The sequence below is a fragment of the Balaenoptera musculus genome, chromosome 10 (assembly GCF_009873245.2).
Source record: "Balaenoptera musculus isolate JJ_BM4_2016_0621 chromosome 10, mBalMus1.pri.v3, whole genome shotgun sequence".
Lineage (NCBI taxonomy): Eukaryota > Metazoa > Chordata > Mammalia > Artiodactyla > Balaenopteridae > Balaenoptera > Balaenoptera musculus.
Window position 1 is genome coordinate 57,525,675 of NC_045794.1, and position 20,646 is coordinate 57,546,320.

At 36.8% G+C, this 20,646-nt stretch overlaps 1 protein-coding gene across 1 annotated transcript in view; it reads right to left on the reverse strand.

The window, feature by feature from the left end:
* The window catches only part of PTPRR (protein tyrosine phosphatase receptor type R), a 380,848-nt gene that overhangs the window by 189,405 nt on the left and 170,797 nt on the right, over positions 1-20,646 (reverse strand). The gene's annotated exons all lie outside the window — the stretch shown is intronic.

The following is a 20,646-nucleotide window of genomic DNA, read 5'->3' on the forward strand; positions in this document are numbered from 1 at the left end:
TAGCCACATTACCAGATTATTTAATTTATTTCCTTGAGCATTTTCAAAATTAAAGTATCCTTGTTAGTAAACAAAAAACAAAAGAAAAGGGTAAGAAGAAATAAAAGGCGATGTAGCTATAAATGTAGGTCAGTCAAAAATCCAAGATACTGTGTTCTGCATTGAACATCTATACCTGGTTCCAGTTCTGGCTTTCCCAAGTAAAATTCCCCCACCTTCTTGGATGTGACTTTCAATCAGTAAGACGAAGGATGCTGGGTTATATAATCGCTAAGTGTTCTTCTATTTCTTATATTTTACATTGCTGAGGCCATTGGCTGCCTTCACACGCACTGATAAGTTACTTTGACAGAAAATAAATAGCCCTCATTTTGGTGGAATATTATGATTTTCCCCATTACAAGTTCAACTTATGTATTTCTTTTGCTGATTATTACAGGGAAAGCTATTGACCTGGAAACATCTCTTCTTTACTTTGATATGGAAGTCTGGACCTCATTTCTCAGCATTCCTTTACAAAACAAACAAACAAAAATTTCAAAATGCTAACAAAGCATCTTAAAGATATCAAGAATAAGTAATCCAATTGAGGGTTCAAAGGTTCATCCACATGACTGCTGCTAATCCTACATTATGACTCATGTGTTATCATGAATGAGGTTGCATATTGACTACCTAATATAGATTTGGTCTCAAAGCAATCTAATTTGTTTAAGTAGATTTACTAGCTATATAGCACAAGCTTTATCTACAGTAAAGGTCAATAACACTAAAACATAAAACCTGCTGATGTCATTCTTTCTTAATGCATTTTGGCAAAGGATAAAGCTCTTGCATACTGTCAGCATAAAGATTTGTGTCACACACATCATTGGTTGAGATTACCTGGGAGTGCAAGAGAAGAATCCGGGCTATTTGGGATCCCAGATTATTTGGTTGACTAGGAAGGTGACCATTTAAATACAGACTACAGGAGTGACAGACAACCATAAACCAAAAATGATATCACAGGAACATAGTGGAAAAAGACTGTAAACTGGTAGCAAAGGCAAGTAAAGCCACGATGGGCAAACAGAGATACAGAGCGGGATACAAAGGGAGCAAACAGGCAGCCAGAAATGGATCAAAACCAGGCACATTACAGCAGGAGTAAGGTGAGGATACACATACAAAGGTCTGGGACAAATCTGGTTTGACTGGTAGGGATTGCTCTAGCTCTCTACACAAAGATTGCTAATTACTCCCCCAATATCCGGACTCTCCATTTCTCTTAACTAATAGAATACTCCAAATTTTAACTGAACATGTGGCCACCTATCTACAGATTACATTTCCCAGCCTCTCTTGCAGCTTGGCTATGTAACTCAGCTCTGGCTAATGAAATGTCAGCAGAGGTAATGTGTGCACCTTTCTGCATACCTTTGAACAGAGCTGTTTGCCCTCTGTTTCTTTTCCCTACTTATGGACCAGAATGTGTATATTGTGATGCTGAGTAATGTTGTGACATTGTGATGTGAATGTGGATAGAATTATCTCCTAAAGTAGGGTGGGGTGGCAAGAAAGACACAACATGGGTCTCTGATGAACTCATAGATCAGAACTTTCCTGCCCACTTGATACGCCTACCAGGTCAGATTTTTGTAGGAAAGGGAAGTAAAGTCACTGGACTGATATCCTAACTCAGTGAATCTTTTTTATTCCTCCTTATTCTGTATGTGTGGACATATATGTCTTAAAGACATTCAATACATCATTGATCGTTTGAACATGACTACCACAAGTCAGAAGGCTTAAATTGCTAAAGATTAAGGGGAAAAAAATCTTTGGAATATATAACTGCAAAATATGCTTCATCTGAATCTATACAGGTTATTTTAAAACTATTATTACAATCTAGTTTAATTGTATCAATATTGATTTGGGGTATCCAAGTGAGGAGGATAAAACATTCCATGAGAAATCATTTTATGGTCTGCAAAAGAATACCCATAAACAGTTAGCAAGTAAAGGAAATGATTATTGGATTATCAGCCTTGTGACAGGGACAAAGAACCTGGTTGTGATATGGTTCTGGGCTTACCCTCTTGGTGACTGACTGACTGATTGTGCTCACATGTGAGCCAGGTATAGAGTAGTGGTTGGTACTCTTATTGGTGCTTAAAATACCTTTTTTAGAAGCAGATATAAACCACTGCTATTTCAAAACCAAAGTGCCTATGCCGTGCTACAATATTAATGCCCTCTTCTTGGCTTGATGCTGTCCCATAAATGTGATCATGTCTTTGGATTTTGCAACATAAATTAAGTAACCACGGTCACTGGATTCTGATTTTGTATTTGTTCCTGAATGCCACTATATTAATTTAATATTGTTGCCATAACAAAATTACCTCACATCTGTTGCCTTAAATAATACGAACTTTCTTACAGTTTTGTAGAAGTCTGACATGGGTTTCACTAAGCTAAAATCAGTGTCTATCGGACCACATTCATTTCTGCAGGTGCCAGGGCCAGGGAGAATCCATTTCTTTCACCTTTTCCTAGTTTCTAGAGGATGTCATGTACCTTGTCTTGTGGCTCCCTCTTTCCATTTTCAAAGGCAGCAATGGCACACTGAGTCCTTCTCATGCTCTATCACTCTCACATTGCCTCTCTCTTCCACTTTTAAGGACCTTGGTGATCACATTGGGCCCAGAAATCCAGGATAATCTCCGCATATCAGGGTCAGTTTGTTAGCAAACGATTCCATCTGCAACTTTACTTCCCCTTTGCCATGTAAAGTAACACATTTACAGGTTACAGGAATTAGGACGTGGATATCTTTGGGTCATTATTCTGCCTACCATAAGCATTTCTGAATTAAATGGATTAATTCTGAGTCTCTGATTGTAGCTGGACTACTTCTTCAACTTGACTCTTTCCAACACAGGATAGAGATTTATGTGACTCTGAACAATTGGGATGAAAGCACACAGAAGAGTTAACCATGGATCATCCTTGAAAACCAAGGGGAGCACCCACTGCAAATTCTTCTCCCTTTCAGAATGGCTGGGGCGCTGTGGGAGGGGCAGGAGTTGTCCTTGTGTCTCCATTTGAATATCCTTCACTACCTAGCATGAGATTAAGATTAAGGGAATTCCAGAATATTCTCCTCCACTAAAATCATCAGGACAGGGGTTAGATTTAACAGAGATACCATGAAGTCACCATGCATACAGGTATACTATGATCAATGTGGTCAGACTATCTTTCTCTCCATCTTGAGTTTTTACAGCTTTGTTTTTTTTTTTTTAACTGGCTTTACCTCAGAAATAAGAGACCCTTGCCATGAAGTTCTTTTGCACTCTCAGTAACTAAGCCTTCTTTAGTTGGTCTTAGAGAAATTCCTGCACTGAGACTTTTCTCTGCCCCAGAAGAGCTGTTCAGTGGAAATTCCATTCCAGCGCTACTGCTGTTGCACTCAGACTCCAGTGTATCAAGATAATACCACAATGCATAAATAGCAGCAGCCAGCCTTCACCTGAACCACCTGTGAATCAGCAGTAGAGTTAAGATGCAGTGCCTCAATATGCTACATGACAAGAAGATCTAATTTCAAACTTATTAATATGATATGGGTGACTCAATTTCCTATAGAGGTATCACATAGTTTTCCACATTTCTTATTTATCTCCATTTGCATCACAAACTGGATATCCCTCACTCCTTGGCTGATTCTCTCAACCCCGACTTGGGTGACCTCCCCAAAACGATTAATATCTCTAGAACAAAAGTCTCGCAACTTGACTCCCTGACTCTGAGTACCAGAGTCCATAGGAAAAGCTGAAAACTGGGACATAATTGCACAATATGATGCTTAAGGTTGGGTAAAGTAAGAAAACCTTTGCCATAGAACTGAAAGTCCATTGAAAATAATGTAAGGATTGAAAGTGTCCATTAATCCTGATTTACAATAATATTTACAAAAATATTTTACAAAATAATTTACAAAAATATTTTAAAATATTCAACACATTCCAAATGTTTCACTTAAGCTGAATAAAAGCAAAGAAAACTTTCCTCCCAATTTAATAGAGATTTCTGATACCAGATTACTATTTATTCATACTATTTATTCATTTAATTGCTCATGGCATTAAGTTTCACTATGAATTCAAAATCCAATTAACATTTTATTAGTGAGAGTATATGTGTGGGCACACAGTACTTATAAAACAATTGACTAATACTTCGTGGATAAGCCTTTCTGTTAACGTCCCCATGGTGCTCTATTAGTATTAGCATTGCCAATTTTCTTTATCAACACTTAGGTCTCATATCTTCAAATTTAATTTTACATGTTTTCAAAAACCAAATACAATGTTACTATTTTCCCTGAAGGAACTCAGAACCAAATTTCCTCTTTAAAAGCCCAATATAGCAATTCCTATGGAAACGAAAATATACTGTATTTGTAACCAACTGCTACCACTTTATACCTAAGACTTGTGAATTTTGCTTTTTTATATGAATATATCAATATTTTACCTTTTCCCCATAATTCTCTATAAGCAACATAACAGATTATAATGAACACAATCAGATCCATAAAATCCATAAAATATATAAAATCCATAAAAATATATAAAAATCCATAAAAATATATAAAATTCATAAAATTGAATTGCTCAAATATTGTTCTTTTGGAAATCTTTGTCTAAGGAAAACTTAAATATCTATTTACTCTTGGGTTGTTCCCAGTATAGGGATTAGCTGACAGATGCTTACTGGTTTTATTTATGGCATATTAGTTTCCTATGGCTGTTGTAACAAGGTACCACAAACCTGGTGGCTTAAAACAACAGAAATGTATCCTTACACAGTTTTGGAGGCCAGAAGTCTGAAATCAAGGTGTTGGCCTAGCTGCACCCCCTCCAAAAGCTCTACACAAGGATCTATTCTTTGCCCTCCTCCAGCTTCTGGCAGCTGTATGCATTCCTTGACTTGTGGCCAGATCACTCTAATCTTTGCCTCTGTGGTCACATTGCCTTCTTCTCTTCTCTGTGTCTTCTCTTCTGTCTGTCTCAGATTTACCTGTCTTTCTCTTATAAGGACACTTGTCATTGGATTTAGGGCCTATCAGAATAGTCCAGGAGTATCTCAAGTCAAGATCCTTAACTTAATCACGTCTGAAAAGACCACTTTTCTAAATAAGGTAACATTTACAGATTCCAGAGATTTGGTGTAGAGATTTTTTGGAGGGCCATTATTTAGCCTATGACAGCATGATAGTTAAAACTATTTTGCTTGAAATCTTCTAGTTTTTCTTCCATATAATTCCATTGTTTCCTCAGTTTATTTGAAGAACTAGAGCTAATCTGAGAAAAAATTTTGCAAATATACTCTACTTAAATATTTTAAGAAACTTGTTCTCATTAAGTTTGGAAAACATATTTTACTCCAAGGGTTGAAAGAAATTACCCACAAAATGAAAAAAAAAACAAAACAGAAATACTTGTACTAAAATTTGACAATTGTCTGTATAATTGACTTTGTTACGCTGAGAGCAGAGGCTGGCAAAAAGTAGTTATTAAAATAATGCGTTGATTGTTGGATTAAGAAACACAAGGAATGAACTAGACCTTTACTTGTTCTGCAGTCTCACTACTAACTGTTAGTTTTAATGCTCTTCAGTTATGGTTCTCTCATCCCAGAAATGTTGATTGCAAGCTAAACAGTCTACAAAAGTCTTTATGAACTTAAAATATTTAAAAATATTTAACTTTCTCATGAAACTTGTGAATGGCTGATATTTATTGACGTCTTTGTGTGCTAGGGCTATCTGGAGGCGAACATGAATGTCTAAAATGGCAATGTGAATATTATATGCTCATAGAAGCTCTCAATGATATCTCCATAATTAAGTGCTCTTCAATAAACTCTCCAATTGCTCTGTAAAATATACAGAGCAAATCTCAAGGCCTGCTGAATGCTGGTGATAAGTGGATTCACTTCTAGTAGGTCTGTGTGATTCTGCACCAACTCATTGTCTGCTCACTAAAAGTCAGTCGGGTGTGTTCCCAAATCTGTTTATGCCAATTGCATTTATTATTGTCATTGCTGTAATTTAAGAACTCTTATGTAGGATGATTAAAATGAGCACCAAAACCCAGACTGTTTTTTGTTTTTCTTTTTAATTTTTATTTTATACTGGAGTATAGTTGATTTACAATGTTGTGTTAGTTTCAGGTGTACAGCAAAGTGATTCAGTTATACATTACATGTATCTATTCTTTTTCAAATTCTTTTCCCATTTAGGTTATTACAGAATATTGAGCAGAGTTCCCTGTGCTATACAGTAGGTCCTTGTTGGTTATCTATTTTAAATATAGCAGTGTGTACGTGTTGACATGTACACCCAGATTGTTGTCATTTCTATGAAAACTAAGTTGAAAACTTTGAAAGATTCAAGACACATATGTAGCTAAAAAGAATCCCTGATGAATTAGGTTTAGGTTAGACAAGTGTACTATACTAGGAAAAATTATAAAATTCTAGAAGGATTCTGTACTCATATTGTATCTTTTAGGTTCTCCTTTTTTTTGGTTTTTTTTAATTTGAAGCATAGTTGATTTACAATGTTTCAGGTGTACAGCAAAGTGATTCAGTTATATATATATATATATATATATAGTCTTTTTCAGATTGTTTTCCATTATAGGCTATTACAAGATATTGAATATTGTTCCCTGTGCTATACAGTAGGTCCTTGTTGTTTATCTATTTTCTATATAGTAGTATATATAGTAATGTGTATCTGTTAATCTCAAATTCCCAATTTATCCCTCCCCCACTTTTCCCCTTTGGTAACCACACTTTGTTTTCTGTATCTGTGAGGCTATTTCTGTTTAGTAAATAAGTTTATTTGTATCATTTTTTTTGATTCCACATATAAGTGATATCATATGGTATTCACCTTTCTCTATCCAGGAGAAAGGTGAATACTTCACTTAGTATGATAATCTCAAGGTCCATCCATGTTGCTGCAAATGGCATTATTTCATTCTTTTTGATGGCTGAGTAATATTCCACTGTATATATGTACTACATCTTCTTTATCCATTCATCTGTAGATGGATATTTAGGTTGCTTCCATGTCTTGGTTATTGTAAATAGTGCTGCTGTGAACATTGGGATGCATGTATCTTTTTGAATTAGAGTTTTAGTCTTTTCTGGATATATGCCCAGGAGTGGGATTGCTAGATCATACAGTAACTCTATTTTTAGTTTTTAAGGAACCTCCGTACTGTTCTCCATAGTGGCTGCACCAATTTACATTGTAAATTTACAACTTACATTTACATTCCAATGGAATGGAATGGAAATTGAAAAGGTAGGAGAGTTCCCTTTTCTCCACACCCTCTCCAGCATTTATTTGTAGACTTTTTGATGATGGCCATTCTGACTGATGTGAGGTGGTACCTTATTGTAGTTTTGATTTGCATTTCTCTAATGATTAGTGATGTTGAGCATCTTTTCATGTGCCTGTTGGCTATCTGTGTGTCTTCTTTGGAGAAATGTCTATTTAGGTCTTCTGCCCATTTTTTGATTGGGTTGTTTGTTTTTCTGATATTGAGCTGTATAAGCTATTTGTATATTTTGGAAATTAGGCCCCCATTGGTCACATAATTTGCAAATATTTTCTCCCATTCTGTAAGTTGTCTTTTGGTTTTGTTTCTGGTTTCCTTTGCTGTGCAAAAGCTTTTAAGTTTAATTTGGTCCCATTTGTTTATTTTTGCTTTTGTTTCCATTACTCTAGGAGACTGATCCAAAAAAATATTGTTGTGATTTATGTCAAAGAGTATTCTGCCTACGTTTTCCTCTAGGAGTTTTATTATAGTATCCAGTCTTATATTCAGATCTTTAATCCATTTTGAGTTTACTTTTCTATATGGGGTTCCCACTCCATTTTAAAGACACTAAAAGTGGAAATTAGATATGATAAAATTTGAGCATGGTTTTTATAAGAAAGGTAACATGGTATCCTAATCAGTGCATTCATAATCAAGAGTGGTCTAAGGTTATATAATTGAAGCTAAATAAAATAAAATAAGACTAAAAGATATATCATTTTTATTATTCCCTACTCTAACTGAATTAGTTAGTCAACCAATTATCAGTTTTGATTACATTACATAAGAAGGTTCATACCAGATTTGGACTTGAATTATATGATAGTTTTCATTGACTTTAAAATTAATCATTTGGATACTGTGGAAAGACTAACCAGTAGACAAATATTTATGGAAAATAAAGCATCAATACAGTTTATATGTACAATATATGCCTAGCAGTGTACTAGGTATGGTAGGAAAATATCAGAGAAGTATAAATCATGTTGCACTCTCTTAGGGAATTAGAAACTGGCTGAGGGTAAGACCACAACAATAACATAAAAAAGATCAATAATCAGTACATAGAGGACAAAAGTCTGAGGTACATTTTTTAAGTATAATAAAAAGAACATAAAAGGGAAGACTTTGTGGGCTACAGGAATCAGACAAAGTTTCGAAAGGGAGATTGGATCTGAATTGGACAGTGAAGAAAGAAGACTGGGGAAGTTAGGGAAGATAGCTGGAGGGAAATTGGATGAGCAAAGGCAAAGAGGTAAAAGTGAGGATAGTGTATGAAGGAGCAATAAGGGGACAGCTGATGTGAATGCAGTTGGTTCAAGCTCTCATTAAAGTTCTGAAAATCATGAAAGCAGATCATGGAGGGTGCCAGGTGCTCATTTCCTTCTTCTAGGAAGACTTCAGTGGGAGCTGAGAGTTGAAGGAATATAAAAGTGGTGGGAGGGACTTCCCTGGTGGCTCAGTGGTTAAGAATCCACCTGCCAATGCAGGGGACACGGGTTTGATCCCTGGTCCGGGAAGATCCCACATGTCGCGGAGCAAATAAGCCCATGCGTCACAACTACTGAGCCCATGTGCCACAACTATTGAAGCCCGCGCGCCTAGAGCCCATGCTCTGCAACAAGAGAAGCCACCGCAGTAAGAAGCCCACGCACCGCAAGGTAGAGTAGCCCCTGCTTGCCGCAACTAGAGAAAGCCTGTGCGCAGCAACGAAGACCCAATGCAGCCAAAAAAATAAATAAAATTAAAAAAAAAAAAAGTGGAGGGAGAAAGAAGCTTATAGGTGTGCACAGGAAATTTCTCCCAAAACACAAAGTTCACAATAAAAACGAGCAAGAATATTGGAAGTACTTATCTTGGTTAGAAAAACAAATCAAAGGGGGAAAAAAAGGAAAGAAACAATACTGAGCCATAGAGATTGCACTGGACAGAATCTTCATATATATTTACATCATCGAAGAGAGGAGACTGAAAAGTCAGAATCATGGCAGGACACATTTGGAAAGGATTTGTCTATGGGCTTAGAGCAGTGACATTTAGCATGCTTTTCCAAATTCCTTTAAGATGACTCCTGTATTCTTTCTGGATTAATCATCTTTATCACACACCCACCCACCCACCCACCCACACACACACCTACAATGCATATACTTTTTCATTAACCTAAAAAGTCTATTATTTCCTTTAAGAATCACCTCAACCACACCATGAATCCTAGGTCTTCACTGACTAAAATGCCCAAGAAAGGCTTGAAATCCAGTGCTGTGCTTTGCGCCTAGTAGTTCTATAAATGGCCACATGAATAGAGCCTAGGAAGCTAAGAGAAAAATGTAAAGTCTAGAAAGAAAAGAAAGCAATTCACTTAATCCTGGCATCTTGCTCTGGGGAGTCATTATCACTGAAGAACTGTCTGGTGATCTATCTTTTCTATGATTTTCTGGAAAAAGCTCATGCACCTGCCTCCCTGTTCCTGCCTCCCCAAAAGATGAAATGCCAATTAATAGGATTTGTCAATAATGGACTTTAGGTCTAATTCTCCCACAACCCTAATGCTTGGAAGCAGAGAATTTTTAAATTTCAAACTGTGGCTTTCAGTACCAGATGGATACCTAGAGATCCCAGAAAGACTCAGCAGAACTGGGAAACTTGACTGGATTTTCATTTGAAGAAGTATTTGTTCTATTTTTTGTAAAGACCAGTTTAGAAATAGTTGGAACATGTAATTTGTGTTACTTGATTTGCATAAACATAATGATTTTCAGTGAAGATAATTTGCAGTCAGTTGATTTTGGAGTACTCCATCTTGTCACTGAGATTCTGAAGAGAAAACTATTTCATGTGGGCATGATCATAACCTATTACTACCTAGAACTAAATGTATATGTGTCATAGGGTCATTACAATGAGTTACAAGAAATGCCCACTCATATTACAGATAATGGGAGGAATGCCTTTAAAATTAACAGAGTTCAGATGTTGACTCAGTATAGGCCTAAACTAACCATCAAACATCACATAAAAATAAAATATAATGAATTAGTGTGTAGACAGCTGTACTGGCACTCAATAATCTCCATTTGCAATAATTACCCAGTTCTGTGATCAAATTTCCTTCTCTCAGTACTATTCCCTCTGGATGTTTATATGCTCATCTGTGTTCATGCAGATTAATGGATATTAAATTGTAATGATCAGATTAGAGACTTATCTGATAATTTAAGAATGGAAATGTACTTTGAATGCTATTTAGTTACTCTTAGATTTTGAATAATGTAAAATAATCATTTACAATTCAGATTATTTACAGCTACACCAAAACACTGGGGCAGAATATGTGATAGACGCTTAGAATTATGATTTGAATCTGGGAAAATAACTCTCAAATAAATTTCTGTGTAGTTTCCATTCAACCAAATACAATTAACAAATTAAATAACCCTTAGTGGGAATTCTTAATTGGGTATTTCACAAATATTTACTGAATAAAGGTAACTTGTGACTATTTTATCTTGGTATAAGTTAAATAAAATTTTGTGATCTAGCCCACAACCCTAATCACCATTTATAATTTTGTTTTTATGTGAAAACATGCCCTTAATTCTAAACAATTGACTCATCAATGAATTTTGGGGACATAACATATTTAGCCTGGAGAAAAGAATACACAGATGGTACTTAATAGCTACTGAATTATTTAGATGACTATTACTTGGAACAAACGTATTAGTAATTACTTATATAGTTTCCAAAGGTAGAAATTCAAACAGCTGATAGGCATAAGAGGGAAATTTTTGATCAAAGAAAGAATTTCCCAATAGGCAGAGCTGACCAGAGTTAGACCAGCTGCTTCGGATAGGAATAGCTCTCTCATTGAAGTAGATTCTTTTTTGCTGTTGCTGTTCTTTTTTTCAAAGGTATTTTGGCTATTTTAGGTCCTTTGCATTTCCATATACATTTTAGAATCCGTTTGTCAATTTCCACAAAAAGTCCTGCTGGGGATTTCTATTTGGATTTCACGCTGAAGTAGATTCTTAAGAAAAGGCCAGATAGCCTCTTAGCAATGATAGTGTAGAGAGAAACCCAGTCTGGAAAGATTGTTTAGAGTTAGCTGCTAAGATTTTGTCATTTTGCAGTTGCCAAAATAAGCCTTTGGGGATTTTATTCAACTCGGCTACCAGTTACTTTCATTAACATAGTGTGACACTTATTTGTGTAGTAACACATCACCATGTTTGAGAAGAGGGACATCTGGTGGATGAAATAAGCAAAAGAATAGGGGTTTTGTTTTCATATTCATATTTTAAGTGTTTTTTGACATTTCCATTGATTTTTCCATGGGAAAAAATTATAAATCTATCTATATACATATGTTGACAAGTAGCAATAACTATTCATGATCAGGTGATTTGGGTAAGATAATTGTTTAATCCAGTCCTTTAATATTTATTGAATGAATGCCTCTTTAGTCATTTTTCTTTCATCAATTCAAACTAGGCTCTTTGAGGATGAATTTGCTTGTCCTTGTAAAACATAAGCATGTGACTTTCTTGGCTACCAATTAATATCTGTTTTTTTAAGCTCAATCATTTAGCAGAAGAAATGGCATACAAACAAACAGAAAATACCCAATTGCCTAAACTATAAATGCAACTGTTTTATTTGTCTTTGCCGAAATATTCATCTGAGTTTTTTGCTCTCATAAATTTGAAATTAATTCAAATATTTAAGTAGAGTAATACATTTCTCTATGGGAATAAGGTACTTTTGTATCCATTCAAGAAAGAACAATACAGCAGCAGTTTAGAGCCAGCTTGCCTGGATTAATAAGATGAATCCAACTCTGTTGACTAAAATGACTACTTAACTCCTTAGTGATATTTTCCATCATTAATATCTACACATAAATAAATAAGTGCTAGAAGCATCACTCTTGAGAGCAGGGCTGACATTCTATTCTCTGTATCTGGAAGAGAGTATACTGTAGGCACTTAAATATTTGGTGAGTGAACCTCTTCAAATCCATCTTAGCTGGGAGTGATTTCACCCTTCTCTGAGCACTCAGAGCTCTGTGCCTCTCTACTATTTTTTAATTTTTTAAATTTATTTTTTATTTTTATTATCAATTTTATTTTTATTGGATATAGTTGCTTTACACTGCTGTGTCAGTTTCTGCTGTGCAGCAAAGTGAATCAGCCATACATATACACATATCCCCTCTTTTCTGGATTTCCTTCCCAGTTAGGTCACCACAAAGCACCAAGGAGAGTTCCCTGTGCTATACAATAGGCTCTCATTAGTTATCTATTTTATGTATAGTAGTGTATATAAAATCAGTCTCCCAATTCATCCCACCCTTGGTATCCATACTTTTGTTCTCTATGTCTGTATCTCTATTTCTGCTTTGCAAATAAGGTCATCTTTACCATTTTTCTAGATTCCACATATATGCGTTAATATACGGTATTTGTTTTTCTCTTTCTGATTTACTTCACTCTGTATGACAGTCTCTAGGTCCACCCACATCTCTGCAAATGACACAATTTTGTTCCTTTTTATGGCTGAATAATATTCCATTGTATATATGTACCACATCTTCTTTATCCATTCCTCTGTTGATGGACATTTAGGTTGCTTCCATGTCCTGCTATTGTAAATAGTGCTGCAATGAACACTGGGGTGCATGTATCTTTTTGAATTATGGTTTTCTCTGGGTATATGCCCAGTAGTGGCTCTCTACTCTTTTGGGGGATAAGAATTGGTGTACCTCTCCCTCTCATTCACTCATTCATTCATTCACTCTTTCAGTGCCAGGCCCTGTGCAGAACACAAAGGCATTTTGCAAGGTATCTTCCTTCTATAGGCTTTTAGTTAAAAGAAGGAAGATACTGCCCCTATGTTGCTTTGGACAAAATACAACCTCATATGTATTTTGTCAAATATACAAACAAGTTAGTAAACTGCTAACTTTTCTGAGTGTTTCTTCCTAAGATTTTTTTTTTACTTATTCCTTCCCCTCTTACCTCAGTCCCATATACTGCAATTTCATAAAAAACTGTTAATATTTGTTGGGCATTCAGTATGTTCAGACACTGTCCTAAATACTTTATGCATAAGTTATTTGATTTAATACTCAAAATAACTTTATAAAATAGAATTTCTAAAAACATTAAATACTTATTTTTTTTAAATGAGGAAAATGAGGTTAGGTAATTTGCCCAAGGTAAGAGGGCTGGTAAGTGGGCAAGCCAGTATTTGAACCCAGGTAGTTTCTTGTCCCAGAGATGCTTTTTTTAACTACTGCATTTATCCTGACTCTAATAATGACCCTTGGGAAAAATACCCAGACAAACACAAATTAATTAACTAATTTCAAATTACAGTGAGAATGAAAATGGATATTACAGTGATTTTATGGAAAATGGGGAAGTATTCTAAAAGACAAACCAGGAGATGGAAACAAGAAGAACATCCAAAGTCCTATGTGGAAAAACCATAAAAATGTAGTAGGTAGAGGTCAAGAGTGCAGCCTTGGGAAGGAGTCTGGGTTTATATGCCAGCTCTCTTACTGACTAGATGTGGAACTTAACTGCTGCTCTGCCCTTGTTCCACTAATCTGAAAAGAGGAGGGATGAGAGAACCCACTCTGGAAGTATTTGTGAGGATTAAAGAAGTTAGTATGTATCAAGTACTCAGAAGACAACCGGCCCACAATAGCCACTAATATTGCTATTGTTGTAGTTCATCATATTGAAAACACCCTCCATTATACAATGACCTATTATTTTTTGTTACTCTGATAGAAAAAGTGCCTATTATAAATGCAAGATGCCATCAATTTGGTGATCCATCCTAATGTTAGAGATGGTGAAATGTTAAAAAAAAGTATGTCCCGGAATTAATGAAATACCATTTTATTATTATAGGCAGAATAGAGAAGAAAAAAAGAAGCCATTTGGAGAATTAACTGTTTGAGTACATTAACATTTTCTTTTTTTAAATTCTATTTTTCACTTTCTCTTCATATTTTTTCAAAGATTTTGTACCTGATCATCAGCTTTTATATCATTTTTGTGGGAACACTACTTATGTTTAGATGTAAAAGTTAATTGCTGTACTAAGTCCTCTGAAGAAAGGCAGAATGGTCTAGAAGGAAGGAAGGCACACAATGTATGAGTGTGTCAATGAAGGGGTAGAGAGTTGAAGAATGTGTGGATACTTTAAAAGCTTTTCAAATCAGTATCCAAAACTACCTGGCAAATATGAGAATCAGAAAAATGTAAAGGGCTGAAAAGTTGAATCAAGTGTCAAAATGAGTTGTCAGACTTAAGACAAATCAATTATTCAAATTATTCATTCAACAGATATTAAGTTAACCAATGTGAACTCAATATGCTCTATGTGCTCTGTGAAGGATATAAAAAACACGCAAGACATTATCAATTACGGGAAGAAAAAAATACCTAAGAGAAATCTGGAATTAAAAGTGTGTTTAAAAATGGCATAAGTAACTGTGACCATAACATAGCTTTCACATTGTAGCATAATACTTTCCTGATTAATACTGTATTATTTCTTTTTGTACTCTGATTACTATCAGAAGGACTTAGCACTCATCAAGCAGAAATTGGGGAACTACTCAGGAGAGGCTCATTCCGTATTGAAGTTAATCTAAGCCCCTTCATGGAACTTAAGTCAGCCCCAGAGGAGGCTCTGGATAGACTGTGAGAATTTAGAAGAGGCAGCATTAGCATGGTGTGGTGGAATAGATATTAGACTAGGAGTCCAAGTAATTGAATTCAAGAAGCAGCCTTGTAACAAACTTGCCCTGTGACGCTGCAAATCACCTTATTTTGCTGGGCTTCTGTGCCCTTGTTCGTACAAAGCACAGACTGAATTTAGGATTTTTAATTTCCTTCAATCTCATACTCTTCAATTTTCTGATATTATGATTTACATGATGAGAAGGCAGGAAAGTTGCTGCTGTCAGATGCTGGGCTTGGAGTATACGCTTTTTGATTTATCTGATTTATTGGTAGGATCTTACGGCTCTTAAAAGAAGTTCTGACCTCATGGGATATTACCTTAGCAAACATCTCCTCTATGGACCTGATAATAATTATGACTACTATTCCGGAGCCGCTGCCTCCCCGCCTGATCTCATTTATTCCTCACTACAGCCCTCTAAGGTGTGTGTTATGACTTCCATTTTATAAAGGAGTAACAGAAACACAAAAAAGATGATTAATAATGATAGTAACAATTTTTTGTGCTTATTGTCTGTAATTACTGTGCTAAGGGCTTTTCATCCATTAACTCACTCAATCCTCACATCCACCTTATGAAGAAGGGTCTGCTATAATTCCCAGACTCACAGCTGAAACATCCAATGATTAAATAACCTACTCATGTTGAGATAGGCTGGCACCTGGCACCTGGGACCCTTTACTGAAGTGCTTGGACCTGAACAAACATCTCCTGGAGCAACAGAATACAAAAAAAACTATAAGGGACTAAAAATAACTGCATGCATGTGCAGTTGGGGCAAAGTACGAACAATAAGATACAAAAAAGCCAAAATCCCACTGCCACTTCTCAGGTGCCAGGAGCAAAAGTAGGGCACCACGCATGATCCCTGCACACAGCATCAGCAAGGCGGTGGGCAGACCACCTAAGACAACCCTCCTGCCGGACCCATCGATCTGCTCACACCCTCACTCCATTTAAGGGACCTGCTCACCCCCTATCAGGGAGTGAGCAAGGGCATCTGTTACTTATTCTTGCTCCCTCGTGTGGTAGCATGAGACCCAATAAAGCCTTGCCTGAATTTCTCATCTGGCCTCTTATCAATTTCTATTGATTAAAGAGTCCAAGAACCCGGGTCGGTAACAACGTCAAATGGTTGATAGTGGAGAAACAGGATTCAAACCTCAGCAATCCAATTGCAGAATCCAGTACCTAGTCACTGCACATTCTGCTTACAAATATGCACACAATTAATAATAAGAAAAGCGGGAATCCAGATTTGACTCCAAAACACAGATTTTTTAACTTATATTAAGCAATACTGCCTTGTCTCCTTGACAGGCCACATCCCCTCCCCTACCCCACTCCCTCCTGGATTTGTCCATGTCTCTGGCCTTCCCACCCACCTTTACTCAGTTTTGGTCTCTGACCTGACTTGTGACATTGCCCTAACCCCAATTATGTTTTTGCTTCTTGTGCAGGGCTCTGTGGTCCTATTGTGCTCACCCCAGGACACGATGGTCTTTCATCCTATCTTTGGCTTCACTGCTTCTAACTTGGCATGACAGTTCTAGGGTCTCAGGCTTGCTATAGGACCCAAGTCAAGTCAGCCAGCAATGCCATAACCAAAAATAAAAAACATTGATCACATATGCTTATGAAAAAATTTACTATAGACCAACAAGTGGGAATGATAAGGAGCATAAAATTCCAAGTTTAGGAATGTTTCTGTCCTACACTCTTTGTATATCAGAAAGTGAGATATAGCGCTCTCTCTTCCTCTATATCTCCATCTCTATATCTATCAGATTGATTCAACAACAAACCTCTGAAATTCCAGTGGTTAAAATATCATTATTATTATTATCGGTGTTAGAGTTTTTCTATCAAATCTTAACATTTAGAAACATCTGAATCGTTTTTCTTATTTTCCATTCTAAAATTGCATACAGGTGAGAAATGATAATTATTTCGAAGCCATATATTGGGAAGGAATTACTTACCCTCCCCTTCCCTTGCCATGATTACGTATAATTCCCAGTTTGACAGATAAGGGTTTCTTGGGAATCTCATTCAACCTCTGTGTGACACTGAGCGATATTAAGGGCTTGCAAAGAGGAGTGGAATTGATAAGAAGGAAAATGCAGAGCAAAGCCGGCTGCTCCTACCAATATAATCTAGTAATCTACATTTATACAAAATCAGAGTAGCACAAAGAGACATACTACCTTTCGATTTGATGGGTCCACTCTACGACATGTGCCCTTTACGTCGTTTGGCTGAAGTAATAGGTGCATCTTCATTAGACCCACAGAGGCTCATGCTCATTGTTGCACATGCAGACACGGCCCTCTCAGTTCATTTATTCAAGCTCTGTAGCTCACTTTTCTTTGAGAAGGACTACTGACCAATGATTTGTTTTCTGTTTCCTTTTATGAATCTGACAAAATCTGACCCTGTATACGGGCACTTGAGTGTAGAGCTCGGCTCTGGATGCAGAGTGCCTGGTCTGAATTTCAGCTCTGCCACTTATTGACTATGTGACTGGGCAAGTTACTTAACTCTTGGTGCCTGTATTTTCTCCTTTATAAAATGGGGATGATGAGGCAGTACCTACTGCTAAGGGTTATCTACCTGTTAAGAATTTGTTGTGAGAATTAAATGTTAATATTTGTAAAATGTTGAAAACAGTGCTTGGTACATAGATGGTACTTGATAAATATTAGCCGTTATTTTTATCCAATGAGGTATATTAACACAGACAGGGAATGCAAACTCAGACTTCTTCTGGGGCCAGAAATGTAAAATAAATGACTTAGGATGGGGCCTAGGGAAAACTGAAGGGCACATAGTCTGCCTAAAATCTTCCAAATTCTAACTTCTTTTTAAAGCACTGTGAAATCCAAACAAAACATATCTGTTGCTGAATTTAGCCTTGTGTAGAGAAATGTGGGCTAAGAAATTCTTCCCTGAGGGATGCAATAAATATTCTAGCCCTCTGCAGAATTAAAGAATTTCAGTTTATCCTTTTAAAAAAATTTGTTGTGATGGTTGTTTTACATCCAGGAAGACGGAACCATAAAACTATCAAATGCAGGACTGCAGTTTAGACACAAACCCAAGAGCAATAATCATTATGTAAGGTCAGTAAAAGGCTTAGCTGGTGTCAATAACTAGAGCTGGCAGCTCCAGCCTCAACTAGGGCAGCTGGGAAAGCTGTTGAGGAAAAGCACTTGTAAATTGAGGGAACTCCTATAACACCCATGGTTTTGACAGTGACCGGTAACCTTGGGGCCATGAGAAACAATGTAGGAATGCAAACTGAGCTGGGGAGTGACTAACAGCCCACAGCTCTATGTGCCCTGCAGATAGAAACCACAAAGAAGGCAGCAAGCCTGGAGAGGAGGAATATGGGTTTAGCATCCAGAAGTCATGAATTCCAGCTCCAGCTCCAGTAACTGTCAGCCTTGAGCAAGCCTCCTAGCCTCTCAGAGCTTCTGCTGTATATTAAAAGATGATCAGTTTTGACCTGACTACCTCACTGAGATACTTTAAATACCACATAAAATCGGGGTGTGAAAATGGTTTGGCAACTGTTAAGTACTGTACGAATATAGTTTTTTTTAAAGGCTTTCAGGCCAAATTCCATTTAAACAACAACAACAAAGCACTGCATATGAAAACCTTCATCTAACAACGTGTTTTAAGACTCCCCCATGTCCTACTTACACTGAGAATATTTGATACAATTGAAGCTATCACAGGCAGTTGGAGATAATCTTCTGAAGTTGCTTGTAATAGAATGAAATCTGTACACTTTAGTAAATAGAGGAAAATTTTCATCCACAATCCACAGCCTTTTTTACTCCCCAATATTTTTTCTCCTCTATCTCTTTAGGCAAGTATTTTAAAACAATTTAGGAGAAGGTATATTTTAAAAAACTTATTTTCAAGGTTCAATTCTTTGAACTTATATAGCTTTGACAACTCATTCATATGCTAACTGATATACAAATATCATGAGGCACTTAAATGCCCAGGCTGTGGGAATATATTGATTAAAAGATATAATCTCTGCATCTAATTAGTGTCATTTATGGTGGGGAGACAGACTTGTCAACAACTACAGGACAATGGAAATGGCTACAGTGAAGGTACATGAAAGAAAGTGAGAGAGTGTCATGGACATATATACACTACCAAACGTAAAATAGATAGCTATTGGGAAGCAGCCGCATAGCACAGGGAGATCAGCTCGGTGCTTTGTGACCACCTAGAGGGGTGGGATATGGAGGGTGGGAGGGAGACGCAACAGGGAGGAGATATGGGAACATATGTATATGTATAACTGATTCACTTTGTTATAAAGCAGAAACTAACACACCATTGTAAAGCAATTATACTCCAATAAAGATGTTAAAAAAAAAAAAAAGAAAGGAAGAAAGAATAGGAGCACAGAAGAAAGATACCAAATCTGCCGGGGGTGTGAGAAGAGAATAGGCATTTTCCATGTTGGCAGATGCAGCTGCATATACACAAGGGCAGGTAAGAATGAACATGGTGAGTTCTCCCATGTGAGTAGTTCAGTTCAAGCAGAGCACAGGAATGTAAGTGAGACTTAGAGGGGGTGGAATTGGACACGTTTTCAGGGCCAAGATGGTGAAGGGCTACATGTGGTATAGTAAGCAGTATTTGACGGTGAACTATGGAAGACTTTTGAGTAATATGAACAGATTTGCCTGTGAGAATAATCACTTCAGCAATAACAGAGATCAAACCTGGAGTCGGGAATGCTAGTTTGAAGGCGACAGCTGTAAAAGAGCAGGAAATTATAAGTCCCTAATTATTAACATTGCAGTTGGGATGGCAAAGAGTACATAGATTAGAATTATTTAGGGTTGGTGTTCAATTTGATACAGCGAGTGAGATGTGGCTGGAGGGGACGAGAGAGAGAGAGAGAGAATATAGTGTCACTCTGCAGTTAGTTTCGGGAAACTGGGTAGATAATTTTTACGAAAACGTAATAATAGTCAGGAAGATGGGGGAAATATGTGGGATATGATTTTAGAATGATTACCTTTGAGGTACATGTGTAACGTCTGAAGGGAGATATTGATGAAGAGTTCGAATGATCAAATAATTGTATTAACAAATGGTGGTTGGTTCCGCAGCTGTAGAGAAGAGTCTATTGTGGAGACATACATTTGGAGAGCCATTAGCAAACAGATATTTGATATCTTGAGTGAGAATGATATTGACTAGAGAGATATATAGAGTAAAAAAAAGGACTGGGATAGACCCCTGGGAAACAACGGCCTTTAAAGGGTGATTGGAAGGTTGAGGAAGAGCAGACAGAGAAGCAGTGGAAAAATCAGCAGAACAGAGTGTCATGAAGAAGGGAATAGTCAACGGTATCAAAACCTCCAGTTACACAGGAGTGAACAATTATTGGCTTGGTCAGTCAGGTGACTGAGACCTTTATAAGACTGTTTCATTGGAGGAGTGAATGTGG